This window comes from Bos javanicus, chromosome 6 (assembly GCF_032452875.1).
Source record: "Bos javanicus breed banteng chromosome 6, ARS-OSU_banteng_1.0, whole genome shotgun sequence".
In the NCBI taxonomy this organism is placed as follows: Eukaryota; Metazoa; Chordata; class Mammalia; order Artiodactyla; family Bovidae; genus Bos; species Bos javanicus.
The window spans coordinates 84,699,393-84,710,169 of record NC_083873.1 but is presented as its reverse complement, the minus strand read 5'-3'; the positions used below and the strand labels follow the sequence as shown (position 1 = coordinate 84,710,169).

Here is a 10,777-nt window from a genome sequence, read left to right as displayed (position 1 = left end):
ATGACTGCAAGTATAAGATGAGGTCTACAGCTGTAGCAGCACAGCCCCAGTTATGTGGTGGTGATTTAGTCACCCTGTTGTGTCCAACTCTTGTGACCCCATGGACTACAGCCTGCCAGGCTCCTCTGCCCATGGGATTTCCCAGGCAAGAATAGTGGAAAGGTTTGCCATTTCCTTCTCCAGGGGATCTTCCCAACCCAGGGATCGACCATGTCTCCCACTTTGCAGGTGGATTCTTTACCAACTGAGCTGCCCGGGAAGCCCAACCACAGTTACAGCAGGAAAAGAACCGACTCGGAACCTGGGGGCGGGGTGCAGTTCAGCAGCTCCTCTCACATAGACCACAAGGCTTGTGGCATCCCAAACAGAGAAAGCCAGGCACAGGACTGACAGGGCCCCAAGAGTCAGGTCTCACCACAGGGACAGTTCTAGCTTCAAGAAAGACACAGCAGCAGAGACTCGGCAGCTCTGTGGCTGAACTCAGAGCTGGATAAGACTGTGGAAGTCCTCAGTAACAAAGGCTGTAAACACCTATGATAGTGAGGCTTGCTGGTCTTCTCTGACACTATTCTTCCCCATGGAGGGAACTTACTCTGACAGAATCTCTGCTGGTGCCAAGTTGTCCTGAACTCTGTGTGCTCAGTAGCTCAGTCAGGTCCAACTTGGTGCAACCCCATGGACTATAGCCCACAGGGCTCCTCTGCCCATGGAATTTTCCAGTCAAAAATACTGGAGTGATTTGTCATTTTCTACTCCAGGGGATCTTCCCAAACAGGGATTGAACCTGCATCTCTTGCATCTGCTGCATTGGCAGGTGGGTTCTTTATACCACTGAGCCACCTGAAAGTGAAAGTAGCTCAGTCATATCCAGCTGTTTGCAACCCCATGTACTATGCAGTCCATGAAATTCTCCAGGCTAGAAAGCCTTATTCTGGCCGTTCCCTTCTCCAGGGAACTTCCCAACTCAGAGATTGAACCCAGGTCTCTCACACTGCAGGTGGATTCTTTACTGAGCCACCTAGGAAGTCCCAATACTACCCTTGATCTTAGCCAGAAGACCCAGAATCTCTGAACTGGAGGATGGGGTAATGCAGGTAAAATCAGCCCCATGTTTTCTATATGACCATTCTCAGTTTTCAATCGTGCCAGGTTTCTGTTGCTTTTTCATTATAGTCCAGAGTTTTCCCAACATATTGTTCACTGTTGGACACGACTGAATGACTTCACTTCACTATTTATAGTTTTCACTATTTCTCTGTGGGAAATACAAGTGTTGAAACCTTCAAACTGTCTATCTTGCTGTGTGCGTGCATGCTTCACTCATGTTTGACTCTTTGCAACCCTATGGACAGTAACCCATCTATCTTATTGATGTCACCTTAACTCTTTAACTCTGCTTGAAGGAGAATGCAGACATTCACTTGCTACAGTTTTAAGGCTAGTCTTGTCTCTTACATAACATAGTGGATTTGCATGTGTAAACTCATCGACTTTTAGATCAATGACAGTGCTGACAATACTGAACACACTGTATAATCTAGAAGTGTTTTACCCTTTGCCCTTTCACTTGCTTTCCACTGCTGTTGACAATTAATATAATGTACTTATTTGAGTTGCATTATATTATAAATATATAAACTCCCATATTATAAATCAGGAATTATAATTTAACTTCCTGATTGATTTCTCCTTTTATATATGCATGAGCACTGGTCAAGGGATGCAGTAATTTTGCAGGAGCAAAATGTCTATGAAGTGGCTCTCATTTCTGGTACTGCAACAGATGACTTGCTACTTTAGCTCTACAAGTTGTGGAAAGGTGCTGGTGTGGCCAATGGAATACAGTCATTGAATGAATATGAAAACAGTTCTGGACGAACTTGTCAGGAGGGGTCAGGAGGTGACTGTTCTGACACCTCCAACTTCCATTCTTGTTGATCCCAATGAATCACCTCCTATTAAATACGAGACTTTTCCTTTGGCAAGAGGAGACTGGCAGGTTGCATTCTATGGAGTCCCAAAGATTCAGACATGACTGAGGAACTAAGCACAGCACACAGCACATTGTAAGAATTTTATCAAGCATGTGGCCAGCACATAGACATATCTGGCAAAAGATTTGTTTTGGACACATTTTTCATTAGTAAGAAGTTTATACTGGGAATTTTTTGATGTTTTTAAAGATCTTTGTAAAGATGTTGTTTCTAACAAGTGACTGATGACAAAACACAGGAACCAGGTTTGATGTTCTTGCAGATGCCGTTGGATCCTGTGGTGAGCTGCTCACTGAGATACCTAAAGAACCTTTATTTGTACAATCCCTGCTTCTCATCTGGTGATTCAACTGAAAAGATTAATGGAAAACTTCCATTCTTACCATCTTATGTACCTGTTACGTTGTCTGAATTAAGTCATCATATGACATCCAGAGAGAGGGTCAAAAACGTATGTACTTTATTTTGATTTTTGGTTCCAAATGTTTAATGAGAACACATGGAGTAATTTTACAGTGAAATACTAGGTAAGTCATGTTTTTAGTTGGTAGCATGAAATCTTATTTTTTATAGTTCGTTTGAAGGTGAATTCACATAAAGTCACAGGAATTTGTCTCCTCTAAGTAAAATGAGGAAATGAAAATATAAAATGATCCAGCAAGCTCATAAATATTATGGAAACTTTTATGGAATACTGGAAATAGAACCCTGTGTTCCGTTACTGGCATAGAACACTCCAGGAAGTCATAAACCACAATTTGAAGGATTAAGACTTCTCCAAAAAATTATATATCTACCTTACTAAACTTTCTTTTTTAATTTAGAAAGCATCACTAGAAACCTCGTAAAATTTTTGATTAATGAAGACATGTATATTGAAGGGTTACACAGGTGTTTGTAGCAATAGTATCTAGGTAGCACTTAGAAACTGTTCCTACTTGTTTGTTCCTACTTGTTCCTACTTGTAGCTCAGTTTTCTTATTATATTACACTATATTATATATTATGGGCTCCCAAGGTGGTACTAGTGGTAAAGAACCTTAATGAAGGAGACTTAAGGGACATGGATTCAATCCTTAGGTCAGGAAGATCCCCTGGAGGAGGGCATGACAGGGTTCAGCAAACTCATAAATATTATGGAAAAAATTATGGAATATTGAAAGTAGAACCCTGTGTTCCATTACTAGTATAGAACATTCCAGGAAGCCATAAACCACAATTTGAAGGATTAAGACTTCTGTAAGCAATTATATATCTGCCTTACTAAACTTCAGTATCTACCTTACTAATACTCCAATATTCTTGCCTAGAGAATCCCATGGACAGAGGAGTCTAGAGAACGATTAGTCCACAGGCTCACAGAGAGTCAGACATGACACAAGCGATTTAGCATGCATGCATGCATATTGCATATTATACATGCACATACGTATTTGCTTTATCAAAAAACAGACACTTTGAAACATCTTTGGCCAAAACATTCCAAGCCTTTTCCCAAAACTTACCTAATATATGCATGTGAAAAGATAGTCATTTCATCAAAGATTTGTTTTTGTTTTTCCTTTCAGGAAGACCCACTACAACATTTGAGATAATGGGGAAAGCTGAAATATGACTCATCATGGCACCTATTGGAATTTAGAATTTCCTCTCTCAGTGCTACGAAATTTCGAATTTATTGGAGGCCTCCTCTGCAAACCTGCCAAATCACTGCCTTTCTGGATTTATTTCTCCACTGATCTCCAGTAGCATATTGGGTACCTACAAACCTGGAGAGTTCATCTTTCAGTGTCCTATCTTTTTGCCTTTTCATACTGTTCATGGGGTTCTTGAGGCAGGAATACTGAAGTGATTTGCCATTCCATTATCCAGTGGGCCACATTTTGTCAGACCTCTCCACCACGATCCGTCTGTCTTGGGTGGTCCTACACAGTATGGCTCATAGTTTCATTGAATTAGACAAGTAATAAAGTATTACTTAGCTTTTAGAAGAAAATTCTGACACACCACACAACAGAGATGAATTTTACTCTAAATGAAATAAGCTAGTCCAGAAACACAAGTACTAGAGAAGACCAGAGTATCCAGCCTAGTCAAATGTGTAGAAACATAAAGCAGAGTGATGGCTGACAGAGGCTGAGGAAAGAGGAAAATGTAGTTTCTTAATGACATAGACTTCAATTTTTGCCAGATGAAAAAGTTCTGGTGATTGGTTTCACTATATGAATACACTTAACACTACTGAACCATACCTTTATGAATGATTAAGAAAGCTTTTGACTGTGTGGATCACAATAAACTGTGGAAAATTCTGAAAGATATGGGAATACCAGACCACCTGACCTGCCTCTTGAGAAATCTGTATGCAGGTCAGGAAGCAACAGTTAAACTGGACATGGAACAACAGACTGGTTCCAATAGGAAAAGGAGTATGTCAAAGCTGTATATTGTCACCCTGCTTATTTAACTTCTATGCAGAGTACATCATGAGAAATGCTGGGCTGGAAGAAGCACAAGCTGGAATCAAGATTGCCAGGAGAAATCTTAATAACCTCAGATTTACAGATGACACCACCCTTATGGCAGAAAGTGAGGAGGAACTAAAAAGCCTCTTGATGAAAGTGAAAGAGGAGAGAGAAAAGTTGGCTTAAAGCTCAACATTCAGAAAATGAAGATCATGGCATCTGGCCCATCATTTCATGGCAAATAGATGGGGAAAGAGTGTCAGACTTTATTTTTCTGGGCTCCAAAGTCACTGCAGATGGTGACTGCAGCCATGAAATTAAAAGATGCTTACTCCTTGGAAGGAAAGTTATGACCAACCTAGATAGCATATTCAAAAGCAGAGACATTACTTTGCCAACAAAGGTCCATCTGGTCAAGGCTATGGTTTTTCCTGTGGTCATGTATGGATGTGAGAGTTGGACTGTGAAGAAGGCTGAGCACCGAAGAATTGATGCTTTTGAACTGTGGTGTTGGAGAAGACTCTTGAGAGTCCCTTGGACTGCAAGGAGGTCCAACCAGTCCATTCTGAAGGAGATCAGCCCTGGGATTTCTTTGGAAGGAATGATGCTGAAGCTGAAACTCCAGGACTTTGGCCACCTCATGCCAAGAGTTGACTCATTGGAAAAGACTGATGCTGGGAGGGATTGGGGGCAGGAGGAGAAGGGGATGACAGAGGATGAGATGGCTGGATGGCATCACTGACTCGATGAACATGAGTCTGAGTGAACTCTGGGAGTTGGTGATGGACAGGGAGGCCTGGCGTGCTGCGATTCATGGGGTCGCAAAGAGTCGGACATGACTGAGTGACTGAACTGAACTGAATTGAAGATGGCAATATCTTTTAAAAAGCTACTATTCTAATAATTGCATAATATATCCAACTTTCTCTCTTTAGGTGTTTGGAGCAATCTTTTCAATATGTTAGCTATGCTGTTGCTCCTTTGTGATGAAGTGTCTTGCTGATCTTGTTTGTGACGCCAGTTTTCTCTCCATTCATACAGCTCACACTGTTCGCTGAACCCGGGGGAGGCAAGGCACAAGCTAAGAGCCTAGAAGGAGACTCAAGGAGCCATAGTAACTGCAGACAGGTTACTATGTCTCCTGACTGGCACAGCAGCCACAAAACAGCTTCTCTCCTGGCTTATGCAGCACCTGTAGCAGCAGCCATAACATAACCATAACCTAGCCATAACATTACCTCATGTAACAACCATGGGTCACGCCAATGTAGCCCCAGTGCAGCAGCAGCCAGGGCCTTCATGGTGAGGCTCCTACAGGTCTATTGCACAAAGAAGCCCATGACCAGTAAGTACCTCCTGATATGCATATGTAGTCCTACATCTGTTAGGGATCTCATCTGTTACATAACCGTGCAAACTCATTGTTTACAGAACATGGGTGAGAGAGCATGAGAGCATGGGGCAAGAGGGCCTGACTGGAGTCATCTTATTAATTTCCTAACATGAAGCAAATTTTTTTTCCACAGGAAGTGAAAGAGTTTGCCCAGAGCTCTGGGGAAAAGGATATTGTGGTGTTTTCTTTGGAGTCAATGGTTATTAACAGAAGAAAGGGCCAATATGATAGCATCAGCTCTTGCCCAGATTCCACAAAAGCTACCTTTTTAGGTAATTTAATAGTGGAAAAATATTTAATGAGTCACTTAAATAATATAAAAGGTGTGATTACAGACAATTTCTGCAAGAAAGGTAAATTACTATGATAGTTCCAACTTTTCCCAGATATTTATAAAAACCAAAATATATATGACAAGTGCTACACTGGCGTGAAAACTCACCTAGAGCCAGGCATCCTAGAGCCAGACTTGAAGTCAAGTGGCCTTAGAAAGCATCACTATCAACAAAGTTAGTGGAGGTGATGGAACTCCAGTTGAGCTATTTCAAATCCTGAAAGATGATGCTGTGAAAGTGCTGCACTCAATATGCCAGCAAATTTGGAAAACTCAGCAGTGGCCACAGGACTGGAAAAGGTTAGTTTGCATTCCAATCCAAAAGAAAGGCAATGCCAAAAAATTCTCAAACTACCACACAATTGCACTCATCTCACACGCTAGTAAAGTAATGCTCAAAATTCTCCAATCCAGGCTTCGGCAAAATGTGAACTATGAACTTCCAGATGTTCAAGCTGGTTTTAGAAAAGGCAGAGGAACCAGAGATCAAATTGCCAAATCTGTAGATGACGGAAAAAGCAAGAGAGTTCCAGAAAAACATCTATTTCTGCTTTATTGACTATACCAAAGCCTTTGACTGTGTGGATCACAATAAACTGTGGAAAATTCTGAAAGAGATGGAAATACCAGACCACCTGACCTGCCTCTTGAGAAACCTGTATGCAGGTCAGGAAGCAACACTTAGAACTGTACATGGAACAACAGACTGGTTCCAAATAGGAAAAGGAGTACATCAAGGTTGTATGTTGTCACCCTGCTTATTTAACTTCTATACAGAGTACATCATGTGAAACCCTGGGCTGGATGAAGCAAAGCTGGAATCAGGATTGCTGGGAGAAATCTCAATAACCTCAGATATGCAGATGACACCACCCTTATGGCAGAAAGTGAGGAGGAACTAAAAAGCCTCTTGAAGAAGGTGAAAGAGGAGAGTGAAAAAGTTGGCTTAAAGCTCAACTTTCATAAAACGAAGATCATGGCATCTTGTCCCATCACTTCATGGGAAATAGATGGGGAAACAGTGTCAGGCTTTATTTTGGGAGGCTCCAAATTCACTGCAGATGGCGACTGCAGCCATGAAGTTAAAAGACGCTTACTCCTTGTAAGGAAAGTTATGACCAACATAGGTAGCATATTAAAAAGCAGAGTCATTACTTTGCCAACAAAAGTCCATTTAGTCAAGGCTATGGTTTTTCCAGTGGTCATTTATGGATATGAGAGTTGGATTGTGAAGAAAGCTGAGTGCTGAAGAATTGATGCTTTTGAACTGTGGTGTTTTAGAAGACTCTTGAGAGTCCCTTGGTAGGCTACAGTCCATGGGGTCGCTAAGAGCCGGACACGACTAAGCGACTTCACTTTCACTTTTCATTTCATGCATTACAGAAGGAAATAGCAACCCATTCCAGTATTCTTGCCTGGAGAATCCTAGGGACAGAGGAGCCTGTTGGGCTGCTGTCTATGGGGTCGCACAGAGTCCGACATGACTGACGCGACTAAGCAGCAGCAGCAGCAGAGAGTCCCCTGGACTGCAAGGATATCCTACCAGCCCATCCTAAAGAAGACCAGTCCTGGGTGTTCACTGGAAGGACTGATGCTGAAGCTGAAACTCCAATATTTTGGCCACCTCATGCGAATGACTCATTGGAAAAGACCCTGATGCTTGGAGGGATTGGGGGCAGGAGGAGAAGGGGACGACAGAAGATGAGATGGCTGGATGGCATCACTGACTCGATGGACATGAGTTTGAGTAAACTCCAGGTGTTGGTAATGGACAGGGAGGACTGGCGTTCTGCGATTCATGGGGTTGCAAAGAGTTGGACAAGACTGAGTGACTGAACTGACTGACTGACAGTAGTTTAGAGTATCTTTTATTAACAATACTTTGGATTAACATTATCAAAATGGAAAATATCTAAGAGATCCAGTATGAATTTTGATATTATAATGGGATTGTGGGAAGGAAGATAAACCATCAAATTCTGCTTTGTCATTTGTTCCATTTCATTGAAAGACTCTTGAGGACACAGTAAACATACAAATATTCTGAAGAGTTAAATTTTAACAGTAAGTGCAGTAGCACAAAGGCATTATGCAATAGTGATAAGAGTCTGGAAGGCATCATGCAGACTGTACTTGCCAGATAATCCTGGCCCCTTTCATTTCCCCTAAATTTTAAAGTAGCCCTATCAGTGTGCTTTGCACGGTGCTATTCAGAGAAAGGATGGTCAGGGCTCCCCAAGAGACCTCCAGATCCCATCCAGGCACAGTGACTTAGAGACAGAGAAACATCAGCTTCCCTGGTGACTTGGTCCTGACAAAGTCTGAATCAGGAAGATCAAAGAGAAGACAGGGTCCTGCCCTTAAGTAAACTCTGTGCATGATAAGGTCTGGCCCTTGATGGACTCTGCTTCTAACCTGTCACATTGCTCCTCCTGATTAAGGAGGGAGAGGGACTGTAAGAAGGAATCAAGCATAAGGAAAGTGGCATGGAAAAGATTCAGCAGCCTCTTTCTCCACAAAATAGAGTGGTACCTTATTTTCTAATACATAAAAATCCCCTGGGGTCTTTGTATATTTTGAACTACTTTTATAATTTGTTTTCTGATATTGTAATCTTCTCCTAATGACCTGTGCTGTGTCTTTGCTGGTAGAGTTACTTTACAGTCCCAGAGCAAATAGAGGTTAAACACTATAAATTATAACCCAGTGTATGAGAATTGATTGGGAATTCCAAAACCCATACCTTACTTTTGTACTGGGCGTAGAAACTACAGATTGCCACTCTCACTCCTTTGTGGTTCATTGTTAATGTGTTTGTGGTCCGCTGGATCAATTTTATTACCACAAAGTTGGAACTTTTACAACAGCCTTACTGATACTTAGAAATTACAGGAAAAAAGTCTTCTTTTATAAATGTAAACATCATTTGTCTATGCCATCATGTGTGAATGGTCATGATTATATTCCATAGCTGATTGAATACAGTAATACGTATGTAAAATGTAAGTATTCCTACTGATGTCAGAGCATTAGTAGTTATCGTTGCTTAAGATCACGCATCCTTTCTTCCTTACATGACATATGGAAGACATTTAATGTTATCTTTTATCTCTTGAATTCTAATGCTATAACTTTAAACTCATTGAATAAGGTATTTTTGTTACCCTAACAGGTTCTATGGAGACATGATGGCAAAAAGCCAGACACCTTAGGACCCAATGCTCGTCTGTATAACTGAATTCCCCCAGAATGACCTTCTTGGTAAATATTGGCAGACAAATCCTAAAAACATGATTAACAGCTGAGCAGAGTGGTAGTACTTCAATAGGAAATAAACTTATCAAGTGTTTATTATTAAGACATTCAGAAAGAAAATTTTACTTCTGTGTTTTTACTCCCAACTCTAGAGGGGCGAAGGAAAACATATCATAGTTGGCACTGTATTATATACCTGGTCCTGTCCCTTATGCCCAAAATTAAAATATCCTCATTTTGCCTGTAATTGCTTCTAACAGTGAATAGCTTAATGGGTTATTCTTCTACCTCTGAATGCTTTCCGGAGTATTCTAAATACTACTGATAAATAACTGCTCCTTATTTATTACCAGTAACTCTCCATTTTCTACAGAAATAAAATCCACATCATTTCCATGAATAGGTAGCATATTTCTTAATAAAATGAAGATTCTCTTTTCTTTGGTTCCACAGTCACTACCATTACCCTTTGTGTGATCTTGACACCATTCTTATCAGACTAAATGACTTCCTTAATCTTCTAGAGAATATATTTCTGAATGCCCCCTTTTATGCATATATGGTTTCTTCTACCCAGGGTATTCTTTAAGTTGTTCATCTGCCAATCTTGAATTCACTTGTGAAGTTCAAGTGACAAAGCACTTGTTTCATGAAGTCTTCACTTATCTCTCCAGCAGACAGGAGTTTCTGGCTGTGTGGTCTGAAAGCAATTTAAATGCAGTTTCCTGTGTGTAACCATCTGTTATCTTAAAAACATTGCTTTTTACAGTGCCTTATAATGCCATTTGTCATTTTATTCTGAATTATAAGTGATAATTTTACTGAAAGTCACTCAACGCTAGGTCATCCAAAAACCAAAGGCTTTATAACTGATGGTGGAACCAGCGGCACTTACGAGGCCATCTGCCATGAGATCCCTATGGTGGGCTTTCCTATGTTTGCTGATCAACCTGATAACATTGCCTGATGGACCACAGCACACCAGGCTTCCCTGTCCTTCACCATCTCCCAGAGTGTGCTCAAACTCATGTCCATTGAGTTAATGATGCTATCCAACCATCTCATCCTCTGTCGTCTCCTTCTGCTTTAACTCCCCACTGTCATCAGTAGGCAGATCGTTCAGACAAAAAAATCAATATGGCAATAGTGATCATAAATTATACAATTGACCAGTCAAACTTAATTGATATCTTTAGTATTAATACATTACACTAAAAAAATCAGAACATACATCTTCAGTCTTTGCAAACTGCAAGATTTCTGCTGCTTTTTCATTTTAGTCCAGAACTTTCCCAAAGTACTTAACATGGGTTTGCACTTGGTCATTTATTGTTTT

The 10,777-nt window shown here is 40.9% G+C and overlaps 1 pseudogene; it reads left to right on the top strand.

Moving 5' to 3' along the window:
- The first annotated feature begins 1,744 nt into the window (after positions 1–1,744).
- Positions 1,745–10,408, top strand: LOC133249622 (UDP-glucuronosyltransferase 2B31-like; annotated as a pseudogene).
- The last annotated feature ends 369 nt before the right edge of the window (positions 10,409–10,777 follow it).